This window comes from Oryctolagus cuniculus, chromosome 6 (genome assembly GCF_964237555.1).
Source record: "Oryctolagus cuniculus chromosome 6, mOryCun1.1, whole genome shotgun sequence".
NCBI classification, from domain to species: domain Eukaryota; kingdom Metazoa; phylum Chordata; class Mammalia; order Lagomorpha; family Leporidae; genus Oryctolagus; species Oryctolagus cuniculus.
In genome coordinates, this window is record NC_091437.1 from 88,103,002 (window position 1) to 88,120,327 (window position 17,326).

General features: G+C 44.3%; 1 protein-coding gene and 1 pseudogene across 2 annotated transcripts in view; both read left to right on the forward strand.

The window, feature by feature from the left end:
* The window catches only part of NKAIN3 (sodium/potassium transporting ATPase interacting 3), a 772,255-nt gene that overhangs the window by 364,739 nt on the left and 390,190 nt on the right, over nucleotides 1–17,326 (forward strand). The window lies entirely within an intron of this gene.
* On the forward strand, nucleotides 478–4,625 carry LOC127490576 (E3 ubiquitin-protein ligase Mdm2-like; annotated as a pseudogene).

Genomic DNA, 17,326 nt, shown 5'->3' on the forward strand with positions numbered 1-17,326 from the left:
AGTGTTCCTAATTACAGGCATCAACAATCATACCTCTGGCCTGTTACGGAGTTCTGGATCAAAATCTCCAGATTCCCCCTTTGCTTTTGTCTCATCTGCCAGTCAGCCCTGCATCGGGTATTGGTTTCTGTGGTCTTAAGAATCCTGGTTCTCCCTGCATCTTCCAGCATTCAAAGGAAATAGTTGCACTGTTTTCAATGAATATGTGCCTGTATGGTGGTGTACAGGAAGACCATGGACAGGTAGTTCAAAATGTTTGCATTTATGCATTCACCTAGAGACTCAGTTTCCTATTGTACAGATGAGGAAAGACACAACATTTACTTTGCTGGATTGTTGAAAGAATTTAATAAGATAATGCATATATAGGGCTTGGAAAGCATCTTAGCATATTTGAAATTCTTTTTTTTTTTTTTTTTTTGACAGGCAGAGTGGACAGTGAGAGAGAGAGAGAGAAAGGTCTTCCTTTGCCGTTGGTTCACCCTCCAATGGCTGCCGTGGCCGGCGCACTGTGGCTGGCGCACCACGCTGATCCGATGGCAGGAGCCAGGAGCCAGGTGCTTTTCCTGGTCTCCCATGGGGTGCAGGGCCCAAGCACCTGGGCCATCCTCCACTGTACTCCCTGGCCACAGCAGAGAGCTGGCCTGGAAGAGGGGCAACCGGGACAGAATCCGGCGCCCCGACCGGGACTAGAACCCGGTGTGCCGGCGCCGCTAGGCGGAGGATTAGCCTAGTGAGCCGCGGTGCCGGCTGAAATTCTATATAGTGAGAGATGGTGGCACTCTTTATTGCCATCAACGTTATCATCTTTATTATTATGGAAGAAATTAACAGACACCACTATCCTCATCCTGCAAACCTCTGGGAAACATAGTTTTTACTATGCAAGAGCTGTCAAAGGAAAAAAAAATGTAGGACTAAGTGACTTGTTTTAAAAAATGAGAAACAGTCCCTTGTGACAGGACCCCATATCTGCATATTAACTTCACAGCTGTAATGCTATTAATTAAATCCTTTCCTTCAATATGTAAATAGCTTTTTGATATACATCTGTAACCAGACTCCCATGGTGTCCCCACTACTTCGTCTAGGAGGAAGGTGAGCTTCCCTGGAAGTCTCTAAGGCTGTTTTTCATACCACACGTTAAGATCACCAAGGGCACAATTAATAAGTTAATATTACTGCTTTGGAAGTTTTGAGACTCACAATAATTTTTTCCTCCCTAGGAATACATTCGAAATGTAAATATGAAAATGCATCTCATTTGCTATGTTGGAAGACATTGAAAAATAAATTGCATTGAGAACTCAGTTGTACTGTTTTATAGTCCAGAAGAATTACATTGATGACTGCATGTGTGTGTGTGTAAAACTTTTTTCTTTTATTTATTTTTGCCTTTTTTTGTCCTAGGTATTTTTTTATTAATAAAAAGAACAAATTTCATGTATTTCATAGATACAATTTTATGAACAATGATACTTCCCTCTGATCCTCCTCCTTCCTTTCTTTTTTTATTTTAATTTTTGCTATAGCATACTTCCTATTTACTTTATAATCTTGGGCTTAATCCTCTGCTGAAGAGTTCAACAAGTAGAAAGCAGGGAAGTCTTCTGGCACGCTCCCCTCAGGCAGTAGGGGGCGCGCACCAAGGCACCTCGGTGGATATGGGTCCTTCGGGGGCCTGTGTGGCCCTGGCCTGGTGTGCAAGGAAAATGAAGGGGCAGCTCTGACCCTCTGGCCAAGGTCCTTGCTGCTCTGGCCACTAGGAGCCTCTCCGGAGGCCTCCCTCCTCTGAGTGCCCCGGTAACCTGGCCCCGCCAGTGCAATGGTTGCTGATGCCCAGGGCAGCGGGTATCTACGTGCCCTGTGGACTGCCTGGGGAGACTTGAGGACGTATGCCCCCACTTCAGGAGAGAAAGCCCCCAGCAAGGCGAATATGCAATACCAACATGTCTGTGTCTACTGATGGTGCTGGAAGCACCTCACAGATTCCAGCTTCAGAACAAGAGACCCTGCCTGGTGAGACCAAAGCTGTTGCTTTTAAGTTATTGAAGTCTGTTGGTACACAAAAAAACACTTACACCGTGAAAGAGGTTATATTTTATCTTGGTCAGTACATTATGACTAAACAATAGTATGATGAGAAGGAACAACATATTGTATATTGTTTGAATGATCTTCTTGGAGGTTTGTTTGGAGTGCCAAGCTTCTCTGTGATAGAGCATGGGAAAATATATACAATGATATACAGAAACTTGGTAGTAGTCTATCAGCAAGAACCATCAAATTCAGGTGCATCTTTGAGTGAGAATAGGTATCACCTTGAAGGTGGGAATGATCAAAAGGACCCTGGTCAAGAGCTGCAGGCAGAGAAACCTGCATCTTCAAGTTTGGTTTCTAGACCATCTACATCATCCAGAAGGAGAGCTATTAGTGAGATAGAAGAAAATTCAAATGAATTATCTGGTGAAAAACAAAGTGCCACACATCTGATAGTATTTCCCTTTCCTTTGATGAAAGCCTGGATCTGTGTGTAATAAGGGAAATACATTGTAAAAGAAGCAGTGGCCAGCTCCGTGGCTCAATAGGCTAATCCTCCACCTAGCGGCGCCGGCACACTGGGTTCTAGTCCCGGTCGGGGTGCCGGATTCTTTCCCGGTTGCCCCCCTTCCAGGCCAGCTCTCTGCTGTGGCCCGGGAAGGCAGTGGAGGATGGCCCACGTGCTTGGGCCCTGCACCCCATGGGAGACCAGGAGAAGCACCTGGCTCCTGCCTTCGGATCAGCGCAGTGCGCCGGCCGCAGCGCGCCAGCCTCAGCGGCCACTGGAGGGTGAACCAACAGCAAAAGGAAGACCTTTCTCTCTCTATCTCTCTCTCTCTCTCTCTCTCTCTCTCTGTCTACTCTGCCTGTAAAAAATAAATAAGTAAATAAAAGAAGCAGTAGCAGTGAATAGACAGAGATGCTATCATATCTGGATCTTGATGATGGTGTCAGTGAACATATGGGTGATTGGCTGGAGCTAGATTCACTTTCTGATCAGTTTAGTGTAGAATTTGAGGTTGAACCTGTAGATTCAGAAGATTATAGCCTTGGTGAAGAAGGACAAGAACTCTCAGATGAAGGTTATGAGGTATATCGAGTTATTGTGTATCAGGCAGGGGAGAGTGTTACAGATTCATTCGAAGAAGATCCTGAAATTTCCTCAGCCGACTATTGGAAGTGTACTTCAGACAATGAAATGAATCCTCCCCTTCTACCACATTGCAACAGATGTTGGGCCCTTAGTGCAAATTGGTTTCCCGAAGATAAGGGGAAAGTAAAAGGGGGAATCCCTGAGAAAGCCAAATGAGAAACTCAGCACATGCAGAAGGCTTTGATGTGCCTGAATTAACAACAAAAAAAATGACAGCAGATGATTCCAGAGAGGCATGTGTTGGGCACAATGATGATGAAAGCACACAAGAAGATTCAAAGAGTTTGAGAGGGAAGAAACACAAAGAAGAAAGTATAGAATCTAATATTCCCCTTAATGCCGTTTGTCCTTGTGTGATTTGCTAAGGTCGACCTGAAAATGGTTGCATTGTTCATGGCAAAACAGGACACCTGATGTCATGCTTCACATGTGCCAAAAAGCTAAAGAAATGGAAGAAGCCCTGGCCAGTATGTAGACAACCAATTCAAATGATTGTGCTAACTTATTTCAAGAAATTGATCTGTCCATAGAAGCGGAATTATATATTTCCAACTATAAACCCTAAAAATTCAGAAAAAAAAAGAAAGCAGGAAGAGCATTGTGCAGAGGTATAGACAAGAGCTATAAACACTAATCAAATCTGAAGATGTCAGTTTAACTCAAATGTACTCCAAATTTTAGAAACTTCAGACTAATATTGCTTCTGACTGGATTTTCCTGAAACATGTCCAAAACTTTCCTATCAAAGACCTTAGAGAATTTTCACTGTGTCACATCTTCATAGAATTCTGAATGTCTGTGACTGTGTGAACATAAATTAGATGTGCAATGAGCGTAAAGACATTCTAAAACATTCTAAAATGATTTGTCTTACTTTTGTATGAATCATAAATCTTGATCAGGGGCTTTCTTTTTTTTTTTTTTTTTTTTTTTTTTTAAGATTTATTTGAAAGGCAGAGTTACAGAAAGAGAAGATCAGAGAGAAAGGTCTTCCATCTGTTGGTTCACTCCCCAAATGGCCAAGGGTTGGGGCTGGTCCAGGCTGAAGCCAGGGGCCAGGAACTTCAACCAGATCACCCACATGGCTGCAGGGACGCAAGAACTTGGGCCATCCCCCACTGATTTCCCAAGCACATTAATAGGAAGCTGGATCAGAAGTGTAGCAGCCCGGACTCAAACTGGTGCCCCTATGGGATGCCAGCATTGCCAACCATGGCTTTATCCCCTGTAACAAAATGCCAGCCCCTAATCAGGGGCTTTCTAAAAGCAGGGTGTTTAAACAGAAGGAGGATGGACACTTACTGATTGCCCACACTGTACGTGTGCTTTCCATTGGGTATTTCCATGTTATCCTTGCCTCTAAGGTAGATATCATCAACTTTGTTTTATAGATGATGAAGCTCACTATGAGAGGTTAATGTGCTCCCAGCAAATACATAGTAAATGGAAATGCCAGGTCTTGATGATTTTAGATTCCCAAGGCTATCATTTTAATGATTACACCACATTGCCTTCCACACAAAAGCAAAATTCACATTCATTTGTTTCTTTGAGCCATGCTTTAACAACTATATTTTTTCTGACTTGTGGGTATTTTGGTTCTTGAATTTAAAGGATTTCTTCAGAAGGCAGTTGTAGCATCTGATTGTCCTCTTTTGACTTGAGTTGACACCCTTATGCATGTGGGTCTGCTTCTCTCATGAAATTCCTTGTTTCACAGTTCACCTGAGAAGTTAGGCAACATCAGTGAAATACTTCTTTTTCAAGTCTCATTGCTAGCACCTACTTGTTCCTCTGGGGAAATTCTTTTTCTTGGACAAGATCCATTTTCCTCCAAGGTTAGGTTCTTTCATGAACTTTGCCTCTGAACCAGCACTTTCAAGTAGGAAATTTATAGACAGTCATTGCAGTGTTCTGTACATGAACAGTTACACTGAACTCCCAAATCTCTTCAGCTACCTGCAATCTGTTATCTTCTTTTTTACAAACATTCTAAATATTTTTATATTTCATAGATTTCTTTTACTGATAGCAAAAATTTCAAATCAAATTAAGGGTTCTATAGCATACTTCCTTTTTCATTTAAATAAATGAAAAATAAGTAAAGTTATATTTTTTAAAAGATTTATTTATTTGAAAGAGTTACAGAGAGAGGTAGAGACACAGAGAGAGGTCCTCCATCTGCTGGTTCACTCCCCAGATGGCCACAATGGCTGGAGCTGCACCGATCCAAAGCCAGGAGCAAGGAGCTTCTTCCTGGTCTCTCACGTGGGTGCATGGACCCAAGGACTTGGGCCATTTTCTACTGCTATCCCAAGCCATAGCAGAGAGCTGGATCAGAAGAGAAAAGCCGGGACCAGAACCAACGCCCATATGGGATGCTGGCGCTTCAGGCCAGGGCGTTAACCCACTGTGCCACAGCGCCAGCCCCTTAAAGTTACATTTATGTTTTCTTTTTGATGGTATTTTCCTACCTGGATATTTTTGAAGTTCGATGTTTATAAGAGGCTATTGGTAGGATATAAAATACCTGTATTTAAGGATAATGCACATGGGAAATGATACAGAAATAACATCCTAGAGAAACAACACAGCTATCCTACCTCTGAAACTAAAAAGCAATATCCAAGGCAGGAGTTCTGGATGGAGGTTAAGAGTGGCTTGGGACACCTGCATTCCCTCTCAGAGTGCCTGGATTTGATTCCTGATTCTGCTTCCAATCTAGTTTCCTGCTGATGTGTGGCTTGTCCTCCAAGGTTGCTCTGTTGAGGAGAGTAGGTTGATGGTGTTCTTCCCACAAGGAGCACCAGGGACAGGTTTCGGTGAACATGTCTGTCTTTATTCACAGCCACATACACTTTTAAAGGGCAGGCAGAAGGGCAGAAGGGGCATAACTAACTCAGGGGAACACTAATTTTTTTTTTTTTTTTTTTTTGGCGGGAGAATTACAGTTTTATTATTTTTTTCAAAAGAATCACATAACTCATTGAGTACAGTACGCTTTGAGATATTTGTGGGTTGATAATGGAAAACTGGGTTATTTGTAGGCCACGGCTTTTTGCGAACTTTGGCAAGATTGTCTGGTAGTGATCTCAGTTCAGGGTTTGCAGCTTGCCTTTCACAACATTCATTCTTTACCACATGCCCGTGTGGGAGCAGCGCCCTCCCACTTTCCAGCTGGGGAAATGGAGACTGAGGCCAAGGGCCCAGGAAGGCTGGGTGTGGGAGGCTGGAGGGGAGCAGAGGAATTGCGCCGGAGTCATGGCCGCCCAGGCAGCCTGTCCCTGATCCTGGTGAGCTGGCTGCTGAGTATCTCTAGGGCAGAGGGACGAGGATGCACCCTGTGTCTATGCGGGTGTGGAATGCAGGGGAGATGTAAGCCGCCCCCTAGGGGTACAGCAGAGAGGGCAAGGTGAAGGCAGGCGGGGCTCTGCCGCTCAGGAGCCGGACAAGGCTTTAGTGCGTGGTTTGAACCTTTCCCTGGATCCCGGCTCTGGCTGTGCAAATGCACACGGAGCAGGACGGGACTGTCCACTGAGCCTCACGGAGGGGCTGAGGGATGTGGAGAAGGTGAAGGAGACAGATGGGGGGGAGGGGAGGAGAGAGGGGGCGGGACATTCCGTAATGCCTGGGAAATGCAAAAGTTGTGTTTTCTTTGCTGAGTCAGGGCGTCAGCCACCCTCTTGTGTTTCCTTGTGAGTTCACGGGCGCTTGGTGGCAAAGCCTGGTACTTTCCTGTGACTTTTACAATTGTGCACGTGGGCAGCGTTGCGCAGAGGCTGAGGGCGGTGGCTGGAGGTGCCCCCGCGGCCCTTCCCTGCCTGGCAGAGGCAACCTTTAATTTGGGGGCCGCTGTGGTATTGCTGGTGTCATCCAGGGTTTGGTCATCCAGAGTCCCTGTGATGATTCCTTTGTTATTCCGAAGAATTCCGAAGAAGCGGGTACTGTCGGTAGGCATGGAATGTGGCAGCGCTGGCCCTCCCCGGTCTGCCCGACACCTTCCCAGGCGGGCGAGGTGGCGGGAAGGGAGTGTGGTCAGCTTGCTCAGCTGCAGACGCCAGCCGTTGGCATCTCACACTCTTGCTTAAGCATTTTCCCAGGCTCTGTGCATGTGTAAATTTGCAAAAACAACCAAGTTGAAGTTCAGCGTCTGTCCCCTAAAGAGGAAGAAGTTTTGTGGCGTGTTGTCTAGTGAGGAAGAACAAGAGAATCTTGGTTCTGTAGACTTTGGCAAGACCTGCGGGGGTGAGGTGCCTCTTTTCTGCCAAGGGCCACGTGGAGATTTATAGCATCATCCGCGGGCCATACCAAACTGACACTGGCACCAGTATGCCTCTCCAATCAGCTTGAAGGTCACCTACCTGGGATAGCTTTCCAGGTGGCCCTAATGGCCCCGGGCCACATCCAGGAGCTGTTTACTTGATTGGCAATTACAGGGCCCTTTATTTATCAGGGCGCTGGGGTGGGGAAAAGTGCCTGGGGCTCCACAGCCTGCCAGCAGTCAGGTTGTAGGGTCCTTCCCAGGAGGCATGGTGTGCCATGCCCTCTCAACCTCCTGCCTGGGCAGGGAGGCAGACTCCCCAACAGGTACAATATCACCCACACTAAGGTGCAACTTGTGAGGCAGCAGGTGACACTTCAGATACTTTGGTCCCTGTAACCCATGTGGGAGACCCAGATGGAGTTGCTGGCTCCCGACTTTAGCCTGGCCCAGCCCAGGCTGTTCTGATCATTTGGGGAGTGAATCAGCAGATGGAAAGTATCCCTCTCTATCTCACTATTTCTCTCTCCCCCGTGGGTCAATTTTCAACTAAATAAATATTATAAAAATATAAAAAGTTATCTTATTGACTATAAGAAAGTAAATGGTATATTTGTCATAGTACATTTTTGGAAAACTACTCAGTTCACTAGAATAACAAAATATTTTGGTTCCCAACTATACATATATGTATATCTGTAAACATATAGTATATATATGTGTGTTTGTATACACAATGTATACATGTATTATATTTCCTTTTTTATTTAAGTAATTACAACTTTTTAACTACAGTAATGAATTTTGAAGTTACATTTATCTTTTTTTTTTTTTTGATGGTCTCGCCCTACCTGCTGTGCTGAAAAGATACTTTTGGTTGTGGTATTGATTGGCAGTGGTAGTGGCCATGGCTACCTGCCCGATTAATAAGCGTCTTTGAAGGAAGAAACAATCACAATCGGATAACAGGCTTTAACTCCAAAGGAGACCCATAGACTCCAAATGCTTATTTCTATGTTTGGTTCCTACACAATTCCTTTTCAGAAGTGAAGCAATTTTATTCTCTTAAAAATAGCAAGGCAGCATAAATATATGTTTCTTGTTCCAAAGAATTTGAACTATACCTTTTCCTTTGGCATGGGTCTATGTGAATATAACTTTTGAAAATAAAATACTCAGTGTTCTTTTTTATGGTAAGCTAATTGATATCCCCTGTAACTTTTCTCCAAGAAAAAAAAATTACATGCCATGTCTAACACAGTCTTACATTGTTTATAAATTTCAAGAAATACAGTTTGAATACTCTAAAAAGCTAATCTGATTCTACATTATAGTCAAATGACATGGAGAAGCCATAATCTAAAAAAGCAGATTATTATTGTATCCAGGTGGTATTGGGTGGTTTTAATCAGAAATTTGTTATGTAATATTATGACTTTCTTCTGAAATTTTTTATTTATTTATTTTCATTGTATTTGAAAAAGAGAGAGAGTTCGTTGATCTGCTGGTTCACTCTCCAAATTACTGCAATAGCCAGGTCTGAGCCAGGAGCCCAAAATTTAACTCAGGTCTCCCACATGGGTGACAGTAACCCAAGTACTTGAGCCATCAACTATTGCCTCCCAGGTTGTACATTAGCAGGAAGGTGAATGGCAGGAATAGTAGCCACATCTCGAATCAGGCACCCAGATATGGAGATGGGCATCCTAAGTGACAACTTAACTGCTGTGCTAAATGCCCACTGCTGTTATTTCTTTCTGTAGGACTTCAAGTTATTTATTCAAAAGAGAAAATGGGCATATCATTCTATCAACAGTAGCTGTATTTCTTGTTATATGATTATAATCACTGATCTGAACAAGGCCTTTGCAAATATAATTGAAAACTACCCAGAAATTATCATTTTTCTTCTAATGAAAATATGACTGAGACCAATTTTTAAAGAAAGGTAAACATTTTACCTGAGTATGTAGTTTATTGTTTTGACTCATTGGACTATAATCATGAAAAGCTTTTATTTCTTTCAGCAAGTTGTCTCTCAATTCTTCTTTCTCAAATCCTCTTCCCACTCCTTACTACACTGTATCAGATTCTGTAACAGTGTTGGTCATGAACAATTATTCTAGTCTGAATCAGAACTGACCTCTTCTCCTCCCCAAAGCTAGCCACATGGAGGCCTTCTCACACTTCTGTCCCCCTGGCCCAGAATCTACTCTTGAAGAGGAAGTAGGGAGTAGCCACCATCTAACATAGCTAGCCTTGAGTTGATGCTAGAGTTTGCAAGGGATCTTGACCCTACACTGGCTTTTGCTTGTTCCAGCTACTGCTAGTTCTCCTTGCTGATGAATTTCCAAATATGGCAAAGTCTTTCACTAACTCCAATAAACCAATATTTATTTTCAGTAATTATTTCAATATACAGAGGTTTGTTAAGTCCCTGGGACCTAACATTAAGCCATTCTAAGCAAACAATGGCTGCAGAATTTTCGTGTAAGCACTGTTAACAAGAAAATATTGGTACTACAGAGAAACCATTTTTTATAGTTTAAATTCAAATGCTTTTCTGTGTTTATTAGAGACAATAAACACAAACTGAGGAAGTTTTGAGGTAGTCAGTGGAACCTAAATCATTTTAGAAAAACATTGTGTAGAAAGAATAAAACATTCATAAATGCCATTCAGCATTTGCATTTTCTTGTTGTTATGTTAATTAGTTTGTTTTGCAGACACAATCCCTTTGTTGCAAAATGTCAATTAAGAGTACAATCCTGGTGATGAAGAACTTCAGGTGACATTTGAAATGGTTCATAAGATTATACAAAAGCTTCTGGTAGACACATTTAGTTGCACTTATTTACATTTCAAAAATCAGAATAGCAATATACACCACTTTTAGCCTTATGAAAGAAAAGTTTACCACATGGTCAGGTTGTTATTGATGGACAGTATGCTGAAGGCCCTGCAGGAACAGAGCACCTCAGAGTCACAATCACTCAGCACTACTTTTTAACCAAGTCACAGAGGGGAAACACTAGCCACTCAAATGCTTAACGTCTCATTTTCCTGTGCAGCATGTTTGGGGGAAATCACAGATAGCAACAATTGTATCTTAAAAGAAGGAGACAGAGAGAGAGAGAGGTCTTCCACCCTTTGGTTCACTCCATAAATGGCTGCAACAGCCAGGGTTGGGCCAGGCTGAAATCAGGAGCCCAGGACTCCATCCAGGTCTCCCACATGGGTGGCAGGGACCAGGTACTTGGGCCACCATCTGCTGCCTTGCATACATATTAGTAGGAAGCTGGATTGAAAGTGAAACTGCCTGGACTTGATTCAGCATTCCAGTGTGGAATGCCAGTGCTGCAAGCAGTGGCTTAACCTACTGAGCCACAACACTAACTCTTGAAAGGTTGGTTTTTGTCTGGGAACTTTCAGCCTCCTGCAAGAATCAGCTAGAATATCTCACAGTCAAAGCACTGTGCCAGGAACAAGAGGGGTATCCAATCACTATCCTCAAAAAATGTTTGGTATGATAGGGAAGACAAACATTAAGCTAGCAATAGCAATATAATGTAGTGAGTAGGGGTAGGTACTTGGCACAGCAGTTAAGACACCACTTGGGATGCCCACATATCATGTCAAAGTGCCTGAGTTCAGGCTGGCACTGTGGCATAGTGGGTAATGCTGCCGCCTGCAGTGCCAGCATCCCATATGGGCACTGGTTCAAGTTCCAGCTACTCCACTTCTGATCTAGCTCTCTGCTATTGCCTGAGAAAGCAGTACAAGATGACCCAAGTCCTTGGGCCCCTGCACCCATGTGGGAAGACCCAGAGGAAGCTCCTGGCTTCGGATCATTGCAGCTCCAGCCATTGTGGCCAATTGGGAGTGAACCAGCAAATGGAAGACCTCTCTCTCTGTCTCTCTCTCTCTCTCTCTCTCTCTGCTTCTTCTCTCTCTGTGTAACTCTGAGTTTCAAATAAATAAATAAATCTAAAAAAATAGTGCCCGAGTTAGGGGCTGGTGTTGTGGCACAGCAGATCAAGCTGCAATCTGTGATGGCGGCATCTCATAGGAGAACTGGTGCATCCTGCTGCTTGATGTGGGGAGCAATCCGGACTGGACTAAGTTACTGAAATTAAGACTTATTCTATGCATCTGCTCTCCCACAATATGGCGCTGGGAGAGAAGTAAACAGCTTCCGCACAGCTGCCTCCAGTTCAGCTAATAAACTGTAGGACTTGCTCCTGATTGGAGAGCAGCGTACTCGGCGTGTGGGCAGCCGAGTTAGGATTGGCGGAGGAGGACTATAAAGGAGGAGAGAGACGGCATGCACCGGGAACATCTAAGGGGAACATCTAAGGGGAACACCCGTGCAGCCCCCGAGAAGAGCCGGCCGGCAGTGTGCCGCTCCCCTGCGGAAGTGGGGAATGTGGCCAGGGGGAACTGCCCTTCCACGGAGGTGGAAGGGATAGTAGCCAACCCGGGAAGAACCAGCAGCAAACCCGGGGAGGGCCGAGCAGACAAAAGAACAGCGCAGGGTCCTGTGTTGCTCCTCCACGAAGAGGGGGAGCGACATAATGGTGCCGTGACTCGGATAGGAAACCTGACTCGGATAGGAAACTTAGGACGGATATGAAACTTAGGAGGGAAGAAACGGGAAGAAATGGGGAAATATCGGAGAGAGAGACTAGCAAACAGCCTAGGGAAAAGCCGGACGAAAAGGGTGCCGGAAGAAGCTATTGAAAGCCTAGGCATAGACTCAGATACGGACTACGGGGGGAAGCTGGGAGAAATCTCTAAGGTCGAAAGTGAAAGTGAAAGCTAGAACAAACAGACTCAGACGCGGACTGTGGGGAGAGGCCAGGAGAAATGAGGGAGGAATATTGTTGGAAGAAAGCTTGGGGAAACATACCGGGTAGAGAAAAATGTTAGGGAAATTGAAGCCGTGGGGGGCAGGCCGAGGCGGACACGAAAGCCACTTTGGGATTCTCAAGTTAGCCCGGGAATAGGGGGCGAAAAGTTGAAACCAGAAGCTGAAACGTGAGCCTGGTTGGGATCCGTCTGATTAGCCCGGGGAGCAAAGGATGGGAAGCCAAACCGTGGGGCGGAGACGTACGCTGGGTTGAATTCGCCAGGCTAGCCCGGGGAACTTAGATTGAATGCTAGTGGCGGACACGTAAGCTACGCTGTGTTACTCGCGGAAGCCGCCGCGTGCAGAGAGCACGGGGCGTGAATAGATAGGGAACGGGGCTGGCGCGAGGCTGTGGTTCAGACGCGAAAGGGTTAAGCGTGGAGACCGCGGAGCGCGCGAAGCCAAGCCGCGCAAAGCCGAGCCGCGCAGATGAGGCGCGGGCTGAAGCGGCGCAGAGCCGGGAACCCGCCGGCGGGGCGAGGCGCCGGAAAGCCGCAGGGATAAGAGAAACAGAAGTTTAGAAGTAAAAGAGAAATAGGAATGCTGGAAGATAGAAGTAAAATGGGAGAAATAGGAATGCCCGGAGATAGAGAAATAGAGAAATAGAAAGGCCTCCCTACAACACTGCAATGTGAGAGCTTGGATTCGGTCTGCCTGATTAAGTGAGGCGATGAGCACCTGGGCGGCTAGCAGCTTATGCGCCGCAGGTCACCGAAGACAGGCACGAATTAACATCAGTAAGGCCTCCCCACAAAAAGGCAATGAGAAGGCTTGGATTCGGTTTGCCTGATAGAGCTTGTAAGCCCCTGCAGGCAGAGCAGAGCATGCGCTGCAGGGCACCGAACACAGGCACGCATCAGCACCTAAAAACCTCCTCACAACATGGCGAAGAGAGGACCCGGATTCGGTTTGCCTGATTGATAGGACTTGTAAGAGCCTGTGGCAACTCTAGCAAGTAGAGCAGAGTGTGTGCCGCGGGACACCGAAGACAGGCGCGTATCAACGCCAAAAAATAAAAAGAAAGGGGGATCTGTGGGGAGCAATCCGGACTGGACTAAGTTACTGAAATTAAGACTTATTCTATGCATCTGCTCTCCCACAATATGGCGCTGGGAGAGAAGTAAACAGCTTCCGCACAGCTGCCTCCAGTTCAGCTAATAAACTGTAGGACTTGCTCCTGATTGGAGAGCAGCGTACTCGGCGTGTGGGCAGCCGAGTTAGGATTGGCGGAGGAGGACTATAAAGGAGGAGAGAGACGGCATGCACCGGGAACATCTAAGGGGAACATCTAAGGGGAACACCCGTGCAGCCCCCGAGAAGAGCCGGCCGGCGGTGTGCCGCTCCCCTGCGGAAGTGGGGAATGTGGCCAGGGGGAACTGCCCTTCCACGGAGGTGGAAGGGATAGTAGCCAACCCGGGAAGAACCAGCAGCAAACCCGGGGAGGGCCGAGCAGACAAAAGAACAGCGCAGGGTCCTGTGTTGCTCCTCCACGAAGAGGGGGAGCGACAGCTTGACTTCTGATCCAGCTCCCTGCTAATATGCCTGGCAAAACAGCAGAAGATGGCACAAGTGCTTGGTCCCCTGCCACCCTTGAAGAAGTCCCCAGTGAAGCTCCTGACTTCTGGCTTCAGCCTGGCCCAGCCTTGGCCATTATGGCCATTTGGGGAGTGAACCACCAGATGGAAGATCTGCCTCTGTTTCCCTCACCTTTCAAATAATAAAAGAATATATCTTAAAAAAAATGGCCTGGTCTGAGTCCTACCTCTGCTCCTGATTCCAGATTCCTGTTAATGCAATTCTGGGATGCAACCAGTGATGGCTTAGGTAGTAGTGCCTATGCCACCCACATAGGAGACCTGCATTGAGTTTGACTCCTCCTTACTTCAGCCTGGCCCAGCCCCAGGCTATCTGAAGAGTGGCAGCAGATGGGAGACCTCTCTCTCTCTCTCTTTCTCTCTGTGTATGTATGTGAAATGAGTAAATGAATTATATGTATGCATATGTATATATGTATATGTGTGTATATACATATATGTATGTATATATATGTGTATTATATATATGATGAGTCTGATAATAATGGAAGAAAAAAGAGCTGTGACCCCAGTCTTTACCAGAGCCAATGAGAGCTTCCTAAGGGGTTAGAATTGTATATACTCAGTAAAGGGCAGCATTTTAAGCAAAGTGCTGACCTTCACAAAGACGCTGTACTTGGCCTGTCATCAGTGATGGAAGTACTTTTGGTTGCTGCTCTTTAAATTCTCTGTAATGAATTTATGGGATCCATTTACCTCTGTCCCAACTCTTTTCCCAGACTCTCTCTTGGCCAGCATATATTGCAGGGAGAACTCCATGGGATTACACAGATCAGAACTAAGGCTACTACCTTTGGGAGGTAATCTTTCAGGGACTTGCTGTGAACAAGGGAGCTAGCAGTTACACACAGTGACTATCAGTGACCCAGAAATAACTGTCCAGACGGAGAGAAGAGAAAATGCCAGTCTACCAGGGGTCCTTTTGAGATAATCTGGGGTAGTGTTCTTGTGCATAAATAAATATGCTTATCAAGTATTAGTCTGTTCTTCTGCACAGCTGCACTATTTCGCTTAGAACCAATACTGATTCAGAAAGGATTTCAAGGATGGGTGAATATGCTTCCTGAAAAATCTCCTTAAGGAAGTCTGCTGCAGAAAGACAAATGGTGTTGAATTAAGAAATCCTTTCAGAACAAGCGCTGTATTCCCATACTTATTTTAGCAACAATAATTCAATTTGGTTGCTCTATCAAGGGACTTGATTTGACCCTGTTTCCAGACTAATATGCAATGGTTTGACACCATCATTTCTAAATGGGCTATCTGATGTTTTAGTTTGTAGATCTGATCCATCATTTTTTCTGCTCCTGTAATTATAGAATTAATGAAGAAATCACTTGTTCTGCGGATTTGAAATATTAGGGGCACTAAGACTATTTTAAGCATTTGACCGAGTATTGAGCTCCATTCTGCTTCAAGGCAGTATGGGCCATCAGAAATTCTGATTGTGTGGTGGCTGTGTTCACCATTAACTGAGAGACTGAGACAGAGGGTGTCGTCATTATTTCCTGCATACAGTTAATCTCACATGCCACGAGCACACTTTGAATTTTGGTCTGGCATAGCAGGCTGGCAGGCTCCGGGTCCCTGAAAATCAATGAGCGTCAAAAGAGCCTAGACATGGGGTGATGTGCATGAATAATTGAAGGCTGACTTGTTAACAGCAGAAGTGAAGTTGGCCATGCAGAGAGACACATTGTCAATTGCCAGCAATTTACTATGTTTCTGAAAACCACGGGCAGCAATTTACAGAAAAGATTAGGCCAGTTACTGTACACGTGTGGCATTTTCTTGATTTAAGATGTCAATCTGCAAAGCTGTAAACTGACACCTGGAGTTTGGAATGAGATTATAAAGTTTAGTGAAGAGCTGCTTTTCCCTGGGAATATCTATATTTCTGCCATGGGAGACCCCTGAGCACACACCTCCTACTGGGCTAAAAGTGTATATGCAAATGAGCGCTGTCAGGGCAGGATGATGGACCTTCTCATTGAGCCATTAAGCACCTCCACATCGTGAGCGCCCTAACAGAGATGAGCTTTCCTTTCTTGGAAAACAAATCATTGTCCATATATTTCCAGATTCCTGCGCTATTCAGGATGGTATCATCACTTTGATCCCACACCTGGAGTTGAATTCACGGTTCTTCATAAGAAAATGATTAAAGGAAATCCCCTTTTTATTAGTATAATTTCTTCCCAGTTCTGTTTCCTGTTGGTATTAAGTCAGTCACAGTAATTAATTCATATTTGAATTTGTGAAAAAGGTAAAACGAAGGTAGTTTCAGTTCCCCAGTGTAATCTGAAACCTTGAAATATCCTAAAATCTGTCTGTTGTTGGAAGAATTCTCATGAAGTACAGCAGCTCATAATTTAAACACAGTAAAATATAACCTATGATTGGTCATTTTTGGAGTTCTACCAAATATGGGATTTTGTTATACTTTGAAATTTATTCTCAGTACTTCATTAATTTGATGTCTAACATCTTCAAGAATTTCTAGCAATCGGAAATATTGTAATAAGAGCTATATTTGTTATTCGTAATCTGAAATCTCATATGCCAATAGTAACTATTAAAAAAAAACTGAGTTGGGCTTTCTATATGAGAAATAAGTCAAGGGTTCCTATGTCTGCCATTAATAGCAACAAACCTAATCTGTAACTAAGATGTATTTCATCTTTCTGCTTTCGGCTCTTTCCCTGTCTTGCCATCTGACTGGGTCTATAAACTCTAACAAAGTAATGGTGGTTTTTATATTTTGCTTCCATCATTCTTTACTCACACATTTATTTTTTAAAAGGAGAGAACATGATGACCTCTTGGTAAACTATTTTATCTCCCATGTCTGATATGAAAGGCAAAGTGTAAAATGCTCCAAATTCATCATTAAAACCAGAAGTTGAACTGTGTTTAATACATAAAGATTACTATTAGACCACAATTCTCTTTCTAGCCAAAGCTTTCCTGTTTTGCTGAAAAGATCAGTGGCAGTTTATGTAAATGAACTACCTTTAAAACATCATGTTGGAGAGTGACAGGGCTCTCAAATAGCTCAGAAGTCTTTATTGTGCTACCATTTGTGGAAAATGGATTCTTGCCACTCTTGGCAAATACATATTATTTTACCTGAGAGCTTTGGAATGGCAATGGACAAGAGCATTCCACTTTTCCAAAATACTCTCCTTTGTGTGATACCTAGTGTCTGTAATTAAAGCATGTAATCTTAGAATCTACTTTCGTTAAGTATTCCTATCCCAAAACTGACAAGTATATTCCTAATTATTTTAATTACTTATACAATCTTGGCTTTGGGAGGTGTAATCAATAAAATCATTTAATTTTATTGTTCATTCTTTGTAGTATTT